The sequence below is a fragment of the Vipera ursinii genome (genome assembly GCF_947247035.1).
Source record: "Vipera ursinii genome assembly, chromosome: 15".
Lineage (NCBI taxonomy): Eukaryota > Metazoa > Chordata > Lepidosauria > Squamata > Viperidae > Vipera > Vipera ursinii.
Window position 1 is genome coordinate 9,103,063 of NC_139528.1, and position 20,320 is coordinate 9,123,382.

Consider the following 20,320-nt stretch of genomic DNA (forward strand, 5'->3'; position numbering starts at 1 on the left):
ACTTTTGCAGGCAGATAAAGCTGTGCTCTTAGCAGAGAAATCGTACTATACAAGCGATGTCCACAGCTTTGAAAATGAATGTATGGAAGATGAAAGCAGCTGCATTTGCCAACAAAAATAGAGCAAGAAATTGCATGTTATTCATAAATGGCCAAAACTAGAGCATATGCCTACACTTCTAGAGTGTGTATATTGAGGATGGGATAGTGCATGAAGACATTTCCAGGTGGACAAATATGATCTGCTACTAGCAACAAATACGCGTGCAAAGAAGTGAAAATGGCTGGGTGTCAGAGGCGGCTTTGGCCCACTTTGCTAGAGGGAAGCAAGAGTTCTCTGATAAATTGAAAGACAAAAAGGACAAGTATAAGACATAGAAAAGAGGGGCACATAACTAAGGCAGAATATCAGCAAACAGCCCGTGCCTGCAAAGATGAAGTGGGGAAAGCTAAGGCTCAAAATGAACTAAGGCTTGCGACCAAAGTCAAAAATAACAAAAAAAGCTTCTTTCAACATATAAGAAACAAGAAAAAAGTTAAGGAAATGATTGGTCCATTAGTGGGGGAAAGTGGCAAGAAGGTGACAAGCAACAGGGAGAAAGCAGAACTATTTAACTCGGTTTTTTGCATCTGTCTTTACACAAAGGAAAAACACAGTCCAACCTACCAAAACCAGTGCCATAAAAAACAGAATAGAAACGCAAGTTAAGATAGGCAAGAAAATGGTAAGTGAGCACCTGTCCAGCCTAGACGAGTTCAAATCACCAGGACCAGATTTATTACACCCCAAGGTTCTCAAGGAACTGGCAGACGTGATCTCAGAACCACTGAACTGTATCTTTCAAAGATCCTGGAGCACTGGGGAACTACCAGAGGACTGGAAAAGAGCTGATCAAAAAAAGGAAAAACAAAATGGATCCAGGAAACTACAGTCCTATCAGCCTGACCTCAATACCTGGGAAGATTCTGGAAAAGATAATCAAACAACGAATCAGCAAACACCTTGATGCAAACAAAGTCATAACCAAAAGCCAAGGTGGGTTTGTCAAAAACAGATCATGCCAGACAAATCTTATTGCATTCTTTGACCAAGTGACAAAATCAGTGGACCAGAGGAATGCTGTGGATATAATTTACTTGGACTTTAGTAAGGCATTTGACAAAGTAGATCAAATAATAATGATAAGATAGAAAAATGTGGGTTAGATAGCATCACCACCAGATGGATTTGTAGCTGGCTGACAGGCCATACTCGGCGTGTGGTCCTCAATGGAACTGCATCTACATGGAAGGAAGTGTGTAGTGGGGTGCCTCAGGGCTCTGTTCTGGGCCCAGTGCTCTTCAACATCTTCATCAACGATTTGGATGAAGGGATAGATGGGGAACTCATCAAATCTGTGGATGACACCAAGCTGGCAGGAATAGCCAACACTCCAGAAGACAGGCTTAAGATGCAGAAGGATCTGGACAGACTTGAACACTAGGCGCTATCTAACAAACTGAAATTCAGTGGTGAAAAAAGTAACATTCTACATTTAGGTAAGAAAAGCCAAATGCACAGTACAGTATAGGTGGTACCTTGCTCAATAATGGTAGTATACAAGAGAACCTCGAAGAAAGTTGAATGCAAAAAGGAGAAGGCAGTCGGGAATGAAGGGGGTTGAGGGACAGGGGACAAGTACAAAACTGGGTTTACTGAGAGTGTTTGAGGGAATCAAACTGCCAAACAAATATATGAAGCTGGGGTGCCTGGGGTGGGGGAGGGCCCAGTAAAGCAGCTGCTGTCAACACTGTAAACGCAGGATGTTCCCGCTCTGACAAGTGATGAAAATTGCAGCCATTTTCTCTTTTCTTTTAAGATGCTTCTTCTGGTGTTTAGAAATCGGCTCCAGGAGGAGGGTGGGGTGGAGGGTTGGAATGAAAGCATGAGCTGATAATGTTTGGCGGGCCGAGGAGCAAGCCCATGTTTTAGGCGAATTGGAGAATGTGATTTATGACAGCTTATTGGGGGTGGGAATTGCACTTTGTTACTTTGTATCTGGGGGAAGGGAATTTAGTTTTGGGGTTCAACTATGTAGTGCTGATACTTTGTTTCCCGAATAAGATGTTCTTTGAGGAAGAATTTTGCCTTGAAGTTCTTTTGATGGGTTTCATCTATCAGAACCACGACAGCTGCAACTTACCTCTCCCGGTTTCTCTAATGCAGAGAACAGGGAAGGTGTTGTGAGGAAGGTTGAGAAAGCTGCCATTGACTTCTGGCTTGTGGATTTCAGTTTCAGAATTCTTTAGCCAATTCAGGAATTCTGGGAGTTGAAGTCCACAAGTTTTAAAGTTGCCAAGTTTGGAGACCTCTGTTTTCCAGTCATAGCCAGCATCTTGAATTGCACCCGGACGGTACTGGGAGCCTGTCCAACTTACACAACACGGGTGTAATGTGGGTGAACAGGGGGAAACCACCTCACTGTGTGTGCTGCCATGTTCTGCACCAGTTGTAACGCGGCTTGCCTTCAAAGGCAGCCCCACGTAGAGGACACTGCAGTAATCTAGGAGGGAAGGGACTGAGGCGTGGATGGCCTCTTTAGATCGGTTTCCCTTTCATTACTTGGGTCTCGTGGCTGAATTTTGCTTATTATTTCTTACTTTGGGGGGTGTGTGTTGCCTGACATTGCTTACCACCAGAGGGGGCTTGCAGTACCTGCTCTCCGTGGGGTGGTGGAGCCAGAAATGGCTGGTTTTCCTCTCTTGGCTACATTATTCTGGCCTGCCTCATTGGTAGCAAACTCTTCCTGAGGGATTTTGGGAACTAAGTGCGTGCTGCTAGAGCTGGATTTATTGGTTAATTAATTTACATATATATTACTATTGTGTTTTATTTGTTTGTTTATTTTGATCTGCTGGCTTTGCTGAATTTTGTGTTAAGCCAACGTGAATAGCTTATGGTTTGGCAGCATATATGTTGGATATGTAATACTGAGATGGTGGAGAAGGCGGCTTCTCCCTGGAGTAGGAAGGTCAGATAGATCGACAGAGAGAAATTAATCAATCAGAATCTCCCCAAAAGCAGGAGACAAAGAAGATCTTGTTAAGGCCCCCCCAATATTTTTATTTTTTTATTTTATTTATTTTTAACGTATTTATTGTCTCTCAAGCCTTTGGAAGTGCTGCGACCTCGCAGTTCTCCACTGATGGCTGCCGCTGTATGCAGAGGACTCTGATGATGGAGAAAGCAGTTTTCTCCCAGCTTCTCTCTAAAGGCATCTGTCCTGGGTGCCGATGGATTCCCCCCCTACAATTAAGCAGGCCAAAAATAGCCTTGAGGTCTGCTGAACGTGGATGGGAAGTCTGCAAGGAAAGAGCAGCGGTCTGAGGAGGGGAATGGCATTCATTTGCCCTCTTGCAAAGACTCAGAACTTGGGCGGTAGCAAGGGTTCCACTCTGTTCTGGGTAGGACATCAGGACTAATTGGGGGATGGGGGGAAGGACAGGGTCGCTGACCGCCTGAACAGTCTGGGCAATCCAATAAATAAATAAAAAGGTGGGGTGATGCACGTCTAGAAGTCAAATTTTAGGTCGCTTGCACTATCTTGATACTTGGGGACCCCCAGGACAGCTTTGTCTAAAGTTCTGCCTCTCCTGACCCAGGTGGACCCAGGTGAGTCTCTTCCCAAGTGAGCCAGCACAAGAATGAGGGAGAACCTCGGGCCAGGATGGAGCCAGACTGCTTTGTTCAGTTTTGTCTAGTTGAGAAGGCAGAAGGCTTTTGTTCCGAAGGTGGGAAACAGTTGGAGAAGACCAGTTCAGAGTCAGGAGAGGAGAGCTGAAATTTTCCAGTAATCCGAGGCGATCGCAGCCTCCAGAGACGCGGGAAGAGACGGCGGTATTTATCGGACGGAAAGACATCTAAAAAGAAAGCAAGGAAGCGCTTCTGGGTGCGAGCAGCTGACTCGGAGCAGGAGCGCCGTTCCTGCTCGTGAGAAACTCCTCCTGGCCGCTACCTCCGGCTCCCTCTGGGTGAATTCGCACACCGGGCTAACCCAAACCTCCCGTCCCGTTTGGCTTGTTGCTCAGCACCCAAGTAAAAGGATGGCGGTAGTCGCTAGGTTTTGTAAAACAAATAAACGAATTAATACAGTGCTTTTATTTCACAAAATGTAGCCACTGCGCCCATTAGCCCTGCTACTATAGCCAAGAAATTTGCAGAGCTGGAAAAGGGAAACAAAGCGATCTTATAAGGCGACGTTTAAGGGCTCCCGACGTTCCCGCTGTAACCCGTGCACGGGAGGGAGGCACCCCACTGGGCAGACAGACAGGGAAGAGAAGGAAGCATTTCTTTGCAAAGCAGAAGAGGCCTTTAAACACGGGCTCGGAAGGCTCCGTTCCCCACGACTCCTCCGTCCCGGGCTTCGCCGCTCAGCCACGCGCCGCCCGCCCCCGCTCGTCTGCCCGGCATCGCGCGGCCCACGCGCAGGCGCGTCCCCAGGGGGAGGAGCCGGGAGGGCGTGGCCGCCGTCTCCCGCGAGGGGGCGTAGGCCGCGCGCCGTCTGGTCGCCCAGGAGACGGTGACGCACGCGTGACGCCAACGCCACGGGGGCGGGGCCGTGCACCGTCGTCGGCCGGGCGCGAGGGGGCAGAGCGGGTCTTCCTCCGCCGAGGGCCCGGCTAGATCCGCCCTCCCCTCTCAGCCGCCTCTCGTAAACACCGTGTCCCTCCGCCGCGCGCGCAATGTAGTCCGCGCCCGGTCGCGTTCTCACGACCCGGTTCGCGCGCTTGCGCTGCACGCGTCGCCCGAACGCGGCCGCCCTGCTCGGCCCGCATCGCTTCGAGGTCGGTTCGCCCCAGAAAGCAGGGCTGGCCTGATACAACGCGACACCCGAACCGCTGCCGCCGGCTCAGCCCGGAGTTTGGCTCCGCGGCCGGAGAAGCGCGGCCGACCCGGGGTGGGCGGCGGGGCCGGAGCCGCTCGGGGCCCAAGGCTCCCCGGGGCCCGCCCGCTGCCTCGGCCCACGCCTGTCCCCGCCCGCCCGACCCCCGCAGGGCTCCAGCGGGGCCGGCCGGAGGGGGCTGTGCGGCGGGCGGAGGGATCCGGGCGGGGCGGGAGGAGGCGGCGGCCCTGCCCGCCTCGGCCCGGCGATTGGTCCCCGCCGCAGCCGCCCCGCCGCCTCGGCCCGCCTGGCTCGCCCCGCTGGCTGCCGGAGGGGCTGAGCGGCGCGGCGGCCTCGGAGCAGCCAGCGCGGGAGGCAGGCAGAGCAGCGCCGAGCCGGGCCGGAGCCTTCAGGAGGAGGAGGAGGAGGAGGGGGCCGCCCGGCGCCTGGCCGGGGCCCGCAGGTGAGCAGCGCCCGCCGGAGCCGGGCAGGGGAAGCGGGCCGGTCCCTCCGGCGCCGCCAGCAGCCCCCGCGGCCGGCCGGGAGGCGGCGCGCCCTTGGCGGCCTCCCGAGCGTGGCGCTGCCGGGGGGTTCCGCGGAGGCAGCCCCCCCGCCGCTGCTGGGGAGGACCGCGGGGGGGGCGGAGGGCGCTTCGGCTGGCGGACCCCCCCGCGCTCCTTAGCCCACCGGCCCAGGCCCTCCGGCGCCCCCGGACCCCTCGCCTCCAGCGGGGCAGCCGCGGGGAGCCTTCGGCCGGCCGTGATGGGGCGGCGGCGGCGGCGGGTTCCGATCCCGCGCCTGGCCTGTCGAGGTCCCGGAGCAGAAAAGGCTCCCGCCGGTAGAGTGCAGATGTAACGCCCCCCCCCCTTCAAAGGCCGGCGGGAGTTTTGGCCGCGAGTGGCTTTGCGCGTCTTCTGCATGGCTGCTCTGCCAAGGGAGCTGCGCGGGCGGCGCCTTCTAGGACGGGCGCTGCTCAACCCCGATTTTCCCGAATAAACCACCCTGGCCGAGCCCCTGAGCCAGGAGCCGCTGGATGGACGGTAACTGGTTTGGTGTGCTAAGTTGTGAATGATGGGATGTGACAGCTGTGTTTCGTTCACGCGGTATGCCAGACTATAATGCGGTTGGTTTATCTTAGTGTGTTTGAGAATTGTGGCACATATCTGATGAGTTATTATTTATCCTTTGGTATGATGGTTTATTGAAAAAGCTGTAGTTAACCCACGGCTCAGTCTTTGAACCAATTTGACTGCATTCCCACAATAAGTTAACATTTCTCGGTTTTTATCTTGGTGGATTCTTTTTTGACACAGCGATACAGCCATTGTGGTTAATTTATCATTCTTCTGTATGTCAACCCAAAATTGGGTTAATTGAGTAAATGGTGCCTCAATCAGCTGGGGGTGATAAGCGTGCTGTCTGAACTCAGCCTCTGATGTGAACGCATCCAGGTTCTCGCAGAATTGCAAGTTGCTCTCTAACCACTTCCCTGCCTGGTTGTGTGTATTTTGTCACTCTCCTGCTGAATGTGATGATTCTTTGAAGCTGCCTCTCTTGGTTGTTATGTATATCCGTGGATAAGATAATTTTTCTCAAATTGAGTTTCCCTGAGTTTGGGTGACATATGTAAAGAACACCCCGGTTGGTCTGACATGCCAGGCTAGTTGGGTTGCTGGTTTTGGGTGCCATGCAGACACGGGGACTGAATCGCCACTGGGCAATGCCATTTTAGGTTAGAATGTCTTGCAGAATTGGCCAGTGTATTCCTGTTGGATTATTTCCCTAAACCATGGCCAAATTTATTATGCGTAAGCCTGTTGTGAAACCAGCCACTGGGTTGGGTCTTCCACTTTCTGGAAGTGTCCCCTGAGTTGGACAGGGGGGCAATCGGCTCCTCGTCTGCCAGCATTTCAGACCTCGCTTGCTGCCTCCTTGGCAGTGGGTCTCTGGCAGGCAACGGGCAGCGTCTGGTCTGCCAGCTGTGAAGGCTCTCGTGCCTGGGTGAGAGTCGCCGCTTGGCCCACCCCGTGAACACGCCAAGTGGGCTGGTCAGACTTGCATCATTGGCAGGAGTCGGCAGGCAAGCCCTGGGCTGGGAAAAGCTTGTTTTGGGGCAGGGAACCTGGGACGGACGGATGGAAGGGGGAGGGAGGGAGGCAGGTTCGGCAGCTGAAGGGGTCAAGGAGGTGGTTGTGAATGAGGCCCACAAGTGGCGGGGGCCTTTGCTCTTGTGTGGGATAAGTGAAATATGACTGACTGACTGCCACAGTGGTTTTGATTACACCTTTTTGTGTAGGTTGCCACAGCTGTGTGTGCACGCTCACACAGGACCCAGGATGGGTTCTTGTTTCCACAGCTGGGTTCCCACAACTCGTTTAGCTTGGTTCCTGAATGAACTCCGTATGCCGAGCCCTCAGCCGGGCAAGGAGGCACTTCACACCAAATTGCACAGGATTAAAATTAGCCACACTGAGCACGTGGGAGTGCAGCCACCGGGCCTCCCATTAAGCCACTGAAACATGTTGTGTCAATACAGCCCATGTTGCACTTTTTGCGAGTCTTCTGCCTGGAACCTGCAGCTGTCGTCTTCTGGGCTGCGCCTCTAGAGTGTCTTTGAGGAGGGCTAATCCGAATGGTCAGAGGAGGAGGAGGCTGAATGTCTGATTGCCGCATGTTGACCATGGCTTGATGTGGCCGGCATGCACCATTTATTCTGGTTATGTAAGTCGAGAGTTTCCGCAGCACCTGAACAATCTGTAGTCCTCTGTGCCATGGGAACGGTCGCTTCAGTTGTTGAGAGAATTGCTGAATACCAGGCCGGCGATGGGCATGGAGAGATGGGCGTTCCTTTGGTTGCTCACCCCTAAATTTGGGTCAGCGTCTTCCCAGGAAGGGAGAAATCTCCTTCTAGGGGCGCTGAATGGCTTTGCCGTTGGCTGTGGATCCGCAAAACGAGGCGTCTCCTGTATCCTTTTGGTCTCTTCCTTGAAATACACGTCTAAATTGCCTGTTTTGAAAGGCTTCCCTGTTGGTTGGGGCTACCGGAGCTTTGTGCTGGCTGGTGCTGAATTTTCAGATCTAGCCCCCAGATAGGAAAGGAAGGAAGGAACATTTGGTTGATGCGCAAGAAGGAGATTTTGGTGCAGTTTGGACCATTTCAGGGACTGGCGTAAAGGCTTGAGGGGGAGAGAAATCCTTGCCCATCTTTGGGTTAGACGTCTCCTGCCATTGTAGCCCCATCCCTGCCCCACCTCTTGAGGGCTACGGTTGGCCCTTTCGCCTGCAGCCTCCCCTCCCACGTCTGTCTCGGCTGACTGGGCTGGAGCAGCAGCCTCGGAGGGCCCAAACACCTGGGCCAGCTCCTTGTATGGGTGTGTTTTACAGGCACACACACCATTTGCACCCGCTGCCTTGCTTCAGGCTTGCCCAGTTGTCGCTTTCAGTATTGTGGCAGTCCTCTCCCCTCCCCACCTGGCCGGGAGAGAGCCCAGCTGCCATCTTCCTGGAGGGCGGGCAGAGCCTGTGGGCGCTTTCGGCAAAGCCAGCCACCGCTGCTGCAGGTGGGTGCAGAAGCTCTCGCTGCACCCTCCTTGCGCCCCTCCTCCGGGCAGGCTCTTGGGCTGGCTCTGCTCTTCCTCTTTCTCAACTCCATTAGTTGCATTTTGACCATTTGCAACGCTGTCATGCCTGGTTTTGAAACTCCCTTATGGAGGGCAGAGCTCTCAGTGATGCCTGCCGCCTTCTGCTCTGAAGGGCAAAGAGGGAGGGGAAAACGAGCTCAGAAAGACTTAAATCTCACACTTATTTGTATCCACAGGAGAACCCCCTTACGTGCTCCTCTCTTCTTCCCTCCCGATGAAAACCTTTGGCCTTGTCCCTGCCTTTTCTCCTAACTGCCACTGGCTGAAGGATCATCTCTTCTGGTGTCCGGAAAGGTTCCCTTTGGGGAGGGGGGAACTGCCTTTCCAGTCTGGGCAATGGAGACAGACTGGCAGGGCTGCCCGGGGGTGGGAGGGGGGCCGCAGGCTGGGGGTGAACCCAAATCTGGCTTAGCCGGTCCTTGACAAGCACAAAGTGCTCATCGTCCCAACTCTGCAGGTGGCTGTGGGAAACCATAGTTTGGGATCCTTGGCTATGCCTGCGGTTTCGATTTCGCCTTTTGGGGTGCTGATGTTTGGTGCTTGTTGCTGCTGTTCACTATTTTGTTTTTATGGTGAGCTATAATTTTCTTTTTTAATGTTTCCGTTCAGTTTTAACTGTTTACCTTTTGTTGGTTTAATTCCCTTTTCAGTTGTTCAGTTTTAAATAGGGTGTAGACAGAAGAACAGGCTAAAAGTAAATCACGGTGCCCAAAAAAGAACAGTCTCTGGCTTCCCACATCAGTTTGCTTAATCACAGTTAGTGAATAAGCCACAGTTGGCTGGATTTGCGTAATGTTGCAATGCTTTAGAATTCATGCTTTAAAAACAGTAGTAGCTGCAGCCCCAAAATATGCTAAGTCAGAGGCATGCAAATCATGCAGTGGCTTCATGCTGGGAAGCTGGAGAGTAACTTATTTAAGTCCTAAAATTGTTGCCCAGCCAGGAGATGTGGAGGACAAACTCCAGCGGGGCCTTCCCCAGCCCGGCTTTCTTTATCAAGCTAGTGACAGGCAATATGGTTCAGAAGTCTTCACAAGAGGAATGCAGGAAGAGGAATCTCTGAACAGTTTCAACAAAACCATCCACAACATTAGCAAATCTGGATGTGGTATAATAAAACCACAGTAATGCTACCTCGTTCCTTTTCCCCCCTTAAAACCTGGATTGCCAGGGTTTGGGTTTCTCCCCTTGTAGCTCTGAAGAAAGAAAAGCCACTGGTTCTTCAGAGGCATAGCTCCGTCCATCCGTTCATTAGAGAGGCAGCCCACCTACATGCAGGGACTCCTGTTCAGCCCCTCCTCTTTTGAGGGCTTGTTTAGCTTTGGACGCCGTCTCTCTGTTGGCTTCCTTGGAATAAAAAGAAAAAATGAAGGGCTTGGTCACTTTTGGCAGCCATAAATTCTGCACCTGTGAACTATACTTTTTTCTGCTTGCCATAAAACTCTTCTCCCATCCTACAGATCAAATCTGATCAAGTGATCCTATTTCTGTACTGCCTTGCCTTACCGAGATTTGCATCTGCTGCCTAGATTGTAAAATTTGGTACCAGACACTAAATCTCCCACTGCTGAAGGGGCTGATGGATGTTGATAGCTCCCAGGTGACTCCGAACCTTGTGGTCCAAGTCTGAAATTGTCTCAGGGGGAGCTTTGGGTTATTGGTGCCAGCCCGTGGTCAGTCTCCAGTGTAAAGGTCACTGGGAAGCATGGAGTCATTCCAGTTGCAACCAGTTAGGGCGAGTCACCCATCAGACTCTGTGGAGAGCTTCTTGGTCAGGGAGCTGATGTCTTCAACACTTTTTAGATCCTAATGACCTGGATGCCAATCAGCTTCTCTGCTTTCTTTGCAAAGGAGCTGCTCGATCAAGTCGCTATTCTACAGTGAGTGACTGAGGCCACCAGCTCAGCCTTGAAGTGCTGCTGTTCTCCTGGGAAAGCCCATGCCAAGTTCTGTCTGCATTGGGTGGTGTCTCAAGAATGTCTTCCCACTTAAGGATGTTGGGCGCCCAGTTCACCAGCTGGGTTTTGGTAGAGAGTGAAGCTGAGGGGACAAAGAAGGAGGACCAGTCTGACTCCTCTTTATAGGCCTGTTGGATGTTGTGCCCTTTGCATCATCGTTGGCCTGAATTCCTGGGCAGCAACAGCCAGAAATCCAAAGACACAAGTTGCGTAATCAACCACAGCAGTGTTTCCAACCTTGGGTACTCTTAAGATGTGTGGACTGCAACTCCCAGAATTCTCCAGCCAGCTATGCTAGTTGAGAAATTCTGGGAAGTGAAGTCTACATGTCTTAAAGTTCCCGAGGCCGGCACTCAACTAAAGCGATTCCTGCTCATTAATTGGAGAGGCTGCTCAGTATTGGATGCTCAGGTGTAGCTTCTGAAAGTAGGCAAAGACAGTGAACTTGAACTTCTAAGATCCCTACAAAGGATAGGTTTGAATGCAAGATTTCATTTTACTTGTTCTTAATCACATTTCTATAGCCACCCCTTTCGCCCAAGGCTGACTTTCCACCATGTTCACACCATTGTGGACACCATCTTGTCAGGCTTGTTTACTGTTGCTGTTGTCTTCTTAGCACACTGCAGGCAAGATAAATGCAAGGCAGTCTCCCTAACCAGAAGCAAGGGGGAGGAGGAGGAGGAGGAGGAGGAGGAGGAGGAGGAGGTGGTTCTTCCAAGAATTTGTCCCCAGCGTCTCCTCTCCTCTCCCTCTCTCTGCAGCAGCAGATTCTCTGAGATGTGGAGACTTCATTGCCTGCTATAGAGCGGCCAGAAGGTCTACAGCCTCTTTAGGATCATCCAAGCCTTCGCCTGGCCAGTAGACCTGATGGCCCTTCAGGAGGAGACATTCTGTTCTTCCACAGGACAACAGAGATTTGAGATCACTTGGTCCGTTTTATTAAAAATAAGGAGAGACAGTGTAAAATATTCTTCTGAGTATTTCCTGCTGAAGTCCCAGAAATTGAGAGCCAGTCCTGGAAGGCCCATGTCCTCTAGCCTAGCATCGCAGGAAGGATCTCCGGAGAGGGCCGTGCCCTTCTCCGGGCAGCAGCACAAGAGCAGTTGCTCCCTTCCACTCCAGCACCATCCAAAACTAACCATGCCCAGCCCTGCTTAGCGTCCCAGTCCAGACCAGGTCAGCCAGTGCTGCCTCTTGTTGAGTCTTGCCTACCAGCATAGAACTGAGGCCGTCCTGTTTTGATCTTCCATGGGGAACTGCATTCTACGAAGCAAAGAAATAGAGTACAAAATAATAAGCCAATTTTTTTAAAAAATTAAACGGTTGAGATAAGGAAAGAATAACAGCAAATGTAATTAACTCTATAACAAGTTCCACAGGCTGCTTCAGGGCCTTTTGTTTTGTAAACATTTCATCAGTTTTTCAGGATATCATCGCCTCCAGCCAGTCAGGTTTCTTGGGCTTCCCGTTTATATTTGGCTCTTGCTTTGTCGCACATACTTCCTAAGTACAGGTAGTCCTTGACTTACAACCATTCATTTAGCAACCATTTGAAATTGCAACACACCGGGAGAAGAAACTCACAAGTCTTGTGATTGCTGCAGCCTCACCCACGTAACATGATCGGAATGCAGGTGCTTGACAACCAGCATGAATTTATGACAGCTGCAATGCCGTGTGTGTGTGTGTGTGTGTGTGTGTGTGTGTGAGAGAGAGAGAGAGAGAGAGAGAGAGAGAGAGAGAGAGAGAGAGAGAGACATTTGCCACCTTCCCAACCTTCTGACAAAGTCAGTGGGCAAAGCCTGATTCACTTAACAACTGCATGATTCACTTAACAAGTACAGTGATTTGCTTAACCAAGGCAAAGATCAGGTGTGATTCACTTAACCATCTTGCTTAAGAATGGAAATTCTGGTGCCAATTGTGGTTGTAAGTTGAGGACTAGCTGTACTTTCTTCCTTCTGCGTCAAATGTAGAGGTTTAAAATTTCTCTGAACCAGTTCCTCTGAATCTGAGCTCCAACTGGAAAATGTAATTCCTGATTTCCTGGAAAAGCCTGGTGGCTGTTTTGTTTGTCCTTAAGAAGAGGGACATCTGACTTTGCAGAAGCGAAAGGAAGGAAGAAATGGGAAGGGCTCTGCCCTGCGTCCCCACTGCTGGTTTCCCTGCACCCTCTGCAGAGCGGTGGGAATCGCCAGCTGCCTCGGCGCCTCCTGGCAGCTTTCTGCCAAGAGGACTGGCAGGTGTGCCCAGGCTGGCTCTTGGGCAAATGGGCTGCTTGCATCTGGCCTCGCTTCCCTGCCTAGTATTATGGCATGCTTTCGATGGGCCTTCATCAAGGCTCTTGGCTTCCCCCAAACTGGCTGATATTTAGTTTGCCTTGTAATGTGTGTCAGGGTGTCATACAAGGAGTGTCCGAGGTGTCCATCACTCCTGCTCTGGTTTACCTATCCACAATTGAGAGAATTTGAGCTAAATGTCCTTCCTTCCTTCCTGCCTTCCTTCCTTCCTTCCTTGCCCTCCATGACACATTCACGGAGTGAATTCACTGAAGTGTTTATTCTGTGTAATGTGGTTTTTCCTCCCCCCAAGGGGAAAAATGGGACAGTTGGTCGTCCTTAGGCGAGAGTCCAGAGAGTGGGGTGCCGTTCTCTTGGCAGCATCTCTCTGGCTGGTGTCAGAGGCCTTGGACTGGCAGTGGGGCTCAGGCAGAAGCTCCTGGTCCGGCCCCCTCCCCCCAGACCCACTGAGCTTCTTCAGAAGGAGGCTTGCCTGAAATGGCTCTGGACAGCAACACTGGTGAGAGGTTTTCCCTCCTCCCCCCCCCCCCGCCCCACTGCTTTCTTTTCCCTCCGTGTCACAGCCGCTTGTCTTTAAGGCTACTCAAGTGTTAAGCTTGGGAGACAGTGTCAGGGTAAGAGAGTTGCTTGTGAATGTTGCATCTGGAGTTGCAGGGGAGGTCTGGGCTGCCCTCTGCGGTGGCTCTGAGGGCTCCGAGAGCCACGGGAGGGCTGTGTGCTGCTTCTCGGCCAGGACGAAGCAGCTCTGGGAGGAGGCCGAAGTGTAGGCCGAGTCGCCAGCTGGAACCGGCAGCTTTAGGAAGAGCCAAGTGTTGATGGAGTCACCTTCCCCCCCCTTCTGTGCTGGGCTGAGCCGCTGCAGAGGGACACCTGTCCTCCTGGGCTGCCAGTGGTGTCACATTTATTTTTTATTTTATTTTATTTTAATTCCATTTATATCCCGCCCTTCTCCGAAGACTCAGGGCGGCTTACAATTCAAGCACAAATCAATGTGCTTAGCAGTAGCTTTCATTCTATGTATATGCCTGCTTATTAGGGCTTTCACACACACACACCCAAGCGGCATTATTACAAAGTCAGCTTAATTGCCCCAACAATCTGGGTCCTCATTTTACCTACCTCGGAAGGATGGAAGGCTGAGTCAACCAGGATGCCAATGTGGGCACGTCATTCCTTGGCCCTGGGGAGCCACGATTGATGCCCCGGAGACCAGGGCTGTCACTCATCCAGAGAGCGGTCCCAGAATTGGCCTCTCTATTAAGGAGCTCAGCTTGTGCAGGCCCAGAGGAACTTCCTTGAGGAGCAGCTTCAACCCGGCTTGCTCCTTAACGAGACTCTTGGAAGACCCCTCCCCACACCCCACCCCACCCCCTGTACCCAGAGGGCGGCCCTCCTGTTGCTCCCAGAAGCCATTGGTGACCGGGACTTCGATTGGGTTGCCTGGCCTTGGCCTTGGTTAGGAGCGAGAGAGACACTTGACCAACAAAGTCACGGCCTAACCGGAATGTGCAGAATCTGGCATTTGCCTTTGATGGTCAGTCCTCAGCCAGCCAGAAGCGCCCCTTGGTTAAATGTTGGGGGCCCTCGGTTTAAGAAGTCTGCCTTCTTCTTTACTTGATCTACAACAGGAACTCCAGAATCCAAACAGCAGGTGGTGGGAAGGGACGGAAGCCTGGGGGGGGGTCCCCCAGGGCTGGGGTCTTGGGAGCAGAGATCGGCTCGAAAGACTTTTCTGTTGCTTTGCAGTGGAACGTTGGAAGCCTTTGGGCACAGGGGATGAAAGATGGAGAAGCCCCCAGCCGAGGGTTGAATCCTGTTCTGACCACGCACCGATTAGGTGGCCTTGGAAATCCAGACTCACTTCTACTGCGCGATTGTGGCTGGCAAAAAGGCCCCCATGAAACTGGGAAGCTGGTTTGGGAGGGCAGCTACGCTTCCGCCCCTTCTTCCCTGGTTGAAACTCAAGAGAGCTGTATGGATTGTGTATTGTGTGCCTGCTGCCGCAGCTGAGCTGACCTAGCTGGCTGATGCTTCCACCGAAGAATCTGCGAGGGTCCCTTATTTAAAAGACACGGCCCTCCTTTCTCCCAGGATGGAGAGAGAGAATCTGCCGTGTGTGATTTGTGTGAAGTTCCGGACAGTCTTGGGCAGACCCAGGGGCTGGGAGTCGAAAGCACTTGTCCTGCGGGCAAATGCAGCTGGCCCCAAAACTCAAGCTGAAGAGGCTTTTGCCTGGGCTGGGTTGGGCAGCCTGGCTGGGCTTTAGCAGAAATACCTTCAAGTGCAGAGGGCATCACAAATGCCGTAAGAAGGCCTTCCTTGCTCTCTTATGTAAGGATTCTTAGTCACCAGGCTGAGGAGGCTGCCTTGCGGGTGCTTTGTGAGAGCTCGTCAAGGGAGGCAGGAAGGAAGAAGGCAAGGATGACCTTGGCTCCCACATCCCTTGGCGCTCGGCTTGGCTGGCCAAAAGAGCCTCTTTTCCACAGAGGTCAGAGCAGGTAAGCCTCCCACGAGCCTCTGTATTGACCGTTTCGTAGCTCTAAAGAGGGATCGCCAGTGTTCGTAATGTAAAGACAAGGCATCCTTCTCTTTTCCTTCTCAACTTTTCTATCCCGCCCTACATTTCTATCCCTCTAACATTCACTTCCTCTCCAGAAATCTCTGATGCTGATTTTACAACATCCTGATAGTTTCTTTGGCAATTTTGGTTTTGGTATATATATATAAAAACCCTGTAAAAATAATAATAATAATTTGTCAGATTTTTGGCAGTCAAGATGTGAAAGGGTGAGAATGGAACATTTTGTCAGTCTTTTAGCGAACTGGTAAACATTCAAAGAAAAGTTGCTGTAAGTTGCATGTAACTTTCAGGTGTTGATCAACAGACGCATCCCGGCCTTCAAGGCAGAAGAGTCAGTGCCCAGAGCAGGTCTCCTCAGCGGAGCTAATTCTAAGTCACTTATAAGCCTCGCTCAAAAGATGGGGCCGCGGAGAGGCCCCAGAATCCAGGGGCACCATCATCTTCCTGACCGAGGCCAGCCCTTTGTCTGGCTTTACCTTTTCATTTTGCAGGTAAAACACGGCAGTTGAGGCAAGGACATACTTCTCCTATCTGCTCTGATGGTTCTGCTCTGGTTGGTGGGTCTCAGTCCATGATGGTAGAGCACCTGCATCGTGCAAATCTGAGGAATTAACAGGTGGTTCACCGAAGGTCCTGCATGACGCCAAATGGAGCTTATGGTAGCTGAAGGGGCGACCACCCCTCAAATATACCGGGGTCTGCAGACATGCTGGAACAATTGCCAACGTCATTTAGTAGGTTGTAGGAAGACTGGTCCCTTCCTTCTGTGATCTCCTTGCTAGAAACAGCAGCTGAAGTGTAAAGCAGCCCCTGGGGTGGATGACATGTTCACACGACACGGGATTCATCTCCCCACCGTAATGTCTCAAGGATTAGGGCTTCCTTGTATCTGCCTGGTTCCCCCTTCTCCAGCCTGCCCTGCTGGTTTCTAGGTTTCTGAAATGGCAGAAGACACACACACCCCGAATCGTTCCATAGACGGGCAGCATGATGGCCTTGTTCCACACAGAACCGCTCCTGTGGATTGTCCTTCCTGGTTCTTACCTGGCTTAGCCACCTGTCTGAAGAGACAACAGTTCTGATCGGTATTCCAGTCTCTTTCCTAACACCCCATCCTGGAATGTGCCCTTTTACAAACTGGCTCTTCACCTTCCTTTCCTCCTCACTTCCTCTTTCTGGAGAATTCTCACTGGATACAAATCCACCAGGACAGGTATGAAAGGTGGATTTTATTCCTCAATAATTTGATGTCATCAGCTTCCCTGCTCAACTCCTCTTGATGAAAAGATTATTAAATTATTTTAAATATTTCACATTATGAACCTTCAAAAAAACACGGTCCTATGGGAAAATTACTTTTTTGCATGCGTCTTGCAAGAATACTTATTACCTGTATTCAGTTCTTTAATCCATTGCTGATTTTTAAGAAGGCCTCTTACTCCATGGTTTTTAAGTCTATTTAGGAGCTCTTAAGAAAGGTTGCCATGAGTCTTTCAAAAATACCAATTAACAAAGACTTCAGATTGCCTGCAACTGTGTACCTGTGTAAGAGATTAGCAAGACATAATTGAAGTTTCCAACAAACATCTCGATTCTTTCTCTTTTGCAATGCTTATCCTTCCAGGTGGGACTGGAGGGGGTCTGAGACAGTCTCGACTTCTGGCCACTGCCTGGACAAGTCCCTGCAGTTTTCAGAAGTGGTTTGCCATTGCCTCCTTCCTAGGGCTGAGAGAGAGTGGCTGGCCCAAGGTCACCCAGATGGCTTAGTGCCCAAGGCAAGACTAGTCTGGTTTCTAGCCTGGTGCCTTAACCACCAAATTGACTTTCATATGCTTGAGTTTTTAATTTTTCTAATAACAACAACAGTTTCATTTTCTGTGGATCTGTTTTGCAAAAAAATGGTGTAACATTGGCCCCTTTCCAGCCCTCTGGACAGAGGTCAGGCATTAAGGACACGGTGTGAATTTTTGCTACAAGATGAGCAATTTCATGCTTGAGGTGAACCTGGAGATTCAGATGTTTCCATTTGTCTTCTTTTCCTGCTCTCTTAAGCTCTTGACTTTTTAAAATCTCTCTCTCTCTCTCTCTCTCTCTCTCTCTCTCTCTCTCTCTCTGAAAAACACATTTTATGAAGCAGAATAAATGTTTATTGGTATTCGTTTTCATTCTTCTTGGAAAAGGGGCTACCAGATTTCTGATATTTTGCCACTGTACGCTAACCTGGTGCTTCTACAGTCTCTCTCCTAGGAAGTACCTGGGCGGACTCACCTTTCCATCTGTCTCTTGCTTAGCAAGGGGACTCCTCCATATTTAGGGCATGGCAGGTGCCATCCAAATGCCCAGGAGGCAGAGCTGACCAAGCCCCCTTTGGGAAGCCAGTCGACCTTGGCAGGTTTCTTGCAATTCTCACAAAGCTGCCTCCGCGGGGGGGGGGGTCACCTTTTTATGTAGTCTGCATAAAACAATTAGTTCTGGTGTATCTGGCTTATTTTTTTCTCTCTCTTATTTTTATTAGCTGTTTTTGAGGTCAGAATTGCCCTGCCTTTTCCTCCCCTTACAGCCAGAGCCGTGTACAGTTGTAGGTTTTCAAAAGAACCAACTAAATTTACAGCACGCTGAATCCAATTTCAGGAGAGTCCCTGGAAATAGCCTGCTTGAGTGAAAATCCAGGTTTTTGATGAGGTGTCATTGCTCCTTCCCAAATTTTGAGCACGTGAAGCTTAAATGCATATTCGTAGGCTTTAAGAGAGGCCAGGCATTTTTTTGGGTTTGTTTTGTGTACTTTGATTAAAAATAGCAGCAGAGACTCGGTTGCCCTGCTCTGCCCTCTCTTTCCAAAACCGGAGGCCTGAGATATGAGGAGCCTGCTGGCCTCTCGGGGTCATAAGTGTGGGGCAGGTCCTTTCTCTGCCCAGAGTGGAGCTCCAGCAGAGCCACCTGGAGAGACGGCAGTCCATAGCTGGCGTCACAGAACTGAGACCGAACTTGTGGAGCGATTCCTCGGCTGCGGCCGTGGCCATTTCAAGCAGGGCAGAAGAAATTGGTGGCTGGGTGCGGTGATGGAGATGGCTCCTCAGCCAGTGCCCTGTTTACTTTTGGCAAATTCTTGAGGAATTGAGTATGCCTCATCTTGAGGATGGGACAGCGGAAACCCGGTAGGCACCAATTTGTAGCAAAGCATTGCCAAAAGTTTGGGTCGTAGCTGGAACTGGAGGTATTTTGTGTGTTGTCTCACCAAAGGACTGCCGCTCGGTCTGGCTTGTCACGAAATCTCCATTTGCCAGAAAACAAGCTATTTAAGATGCTGCCTGTCACTTTCTCTGGAGCTTGCAAATAAACTGCTGGACCGCATCCAGTGACCACTTTTGGTTTCCGAAAATGTCTCTGGGGTCCACATAGAATGCAGAAGTGATCCTGGGAACAGCCTGGAGGCTGGAGCTTTTTTCTCAGGAGGAAACGGGACTCCTGTGGAATCAGGAGCTGCTGAGACGGGGAGCCCACCCTCGCGCTCCTGGCCTGGCAGGAAGGCGTGTTGAATAGGATTGTCCCAGCCCTCTCCAATCCAGGGGAAACGCTTGTTGGGCTCTGGCTTGCACAGTCCACCCGCGTTTATGCTTGGGGGACGTTCCCTGTAACCATTTGGCATCTGCGGGCCTTTGGCTTAAACGCGTCCTACAAAGTCAAAGTGATGCCACTAAATGACTGGAGATTCTCAGTCATCCGTGTCATAGTTGTCCCCAAAGTGCTTTCTCTGAAGAGGCTTTTTGGATGAGAAGCGAAAGTCCAGTTGCCTTGGAAGACGCACCTTAGGGCCAGTGTGGTATCCTTCCAGCGTTTGAAGAATTGTGCTTTGAAATCCTCTAGATCCTCCATTGAAGATGGGGACAGGATTCGTCCTCTTCCAGTCCGCTGGCATTTTACTGAATCTCCAAGATTTCTCAAAAGATAATATGTAAAAAACACACCGTCCCCTGGAGATTCCAACTCGTTCAAAATAAATAGGATTTTCTGAAGTTTTCGTCTACCTCCATTTCTGCCCCTTTATCCTGTTGACAATTATTTGGTAAAATAAAAATCCTCTAGTTGGATTGGACTGACCCCAAATTGGGAATTGAGTCACTTTGCCTTTTCACTGTCACATTTAACATTTTGTATTAGCTTTTTGTCCTTCTGAGCTGCACGTGGCTGTAGCCTCCCTTCACTCTGAGCTGCAGCTTTTCTGACACCAACTCAACGCTTCCACTCACTGGTCTGACTTCCCATTTCTGAGTGTTTCCTTTTTCATTTCCGGATTTTCCCCAAGATTTTAGGGGAGCCATTCTGGCATTTTCTGCCTTTTCTTATTGTTGGAATTGCAAGCGCCAGAATTGCAACCATACAGCCACAGGGACATTGTGAATGCCATAACTGAAACTCTGGTCAGTGAACGAGGACCGCTGTGGTTTCCCTTAAAATCAAGAACACCAGGCCTCCTGTGATCCTTTCCATCTAAGGTTCTTGCTACTTCTCTGCCCCCAACAATGTCTTCTCAATTGATTAGTGTCAGGTCAAGGTAGATTATCCTTCTGTGCCTTTCTTCACTGTCTAAAGGAGGATGTCGGCAGCAAGATAAATGGGGAATTTCCTGGAAGGCCCATCTTGGGCTGGTTTGTCTCTTTAACAGAATAACAGAGCTGGAAGGGACCTTAAGAGGTCAGGCAGAAGACTCTCTATACCATTTCAGACAAATGGTTGCCTAGTCTGTTCTTAAAAACCTCCAGTGTTGGAGCACCCACCATTTCTGAAGGCCAGGTGGTGTCTATCAATACGACCCCATCTTTATTTGAAAGATCTGCAATTTGCTTTTGAAGACCTCATCCACATCTCCTTGGCTGGAGGAGCCATGCAGCCGCATTGCTTTTATTTGTTCCTCCTTCAGTGCAGATGTTCTCCTGGATACGTGGGAATGTTTTTCAAGCCCAGCCCCTCCCTCCTGA

At 50.8% G+C, this 20,320-nt stretch overlaps 1 protein-coding gene across 5 annotated transcripts in view; it reads left to right on the forward strand.

Annotated features, from left to right (window-relative positions):
* The first annotated feature begins 5,195 nt into the window (after nucleotides 1-5,195).
* Nucleotides 5,196-20,320, forward strand: part of MEF2D (myocyte enhancer factor 2D) — an 81,197-nt gene continuing 66,072 nt past the window's right edge. For all 5 annotated transcript variants that reach the window (XM_083374420.1, XM_083374425.1, XM_083374422.1 and 2 more), the window contains exon 1: nucleotides 5,196-5,324. The gene's annotated coding sequence lies outside the window, so the exon portion shown is untranslated. The remainder of the gene's footprint in view (nucleotides 5,325-20,320) is intronic.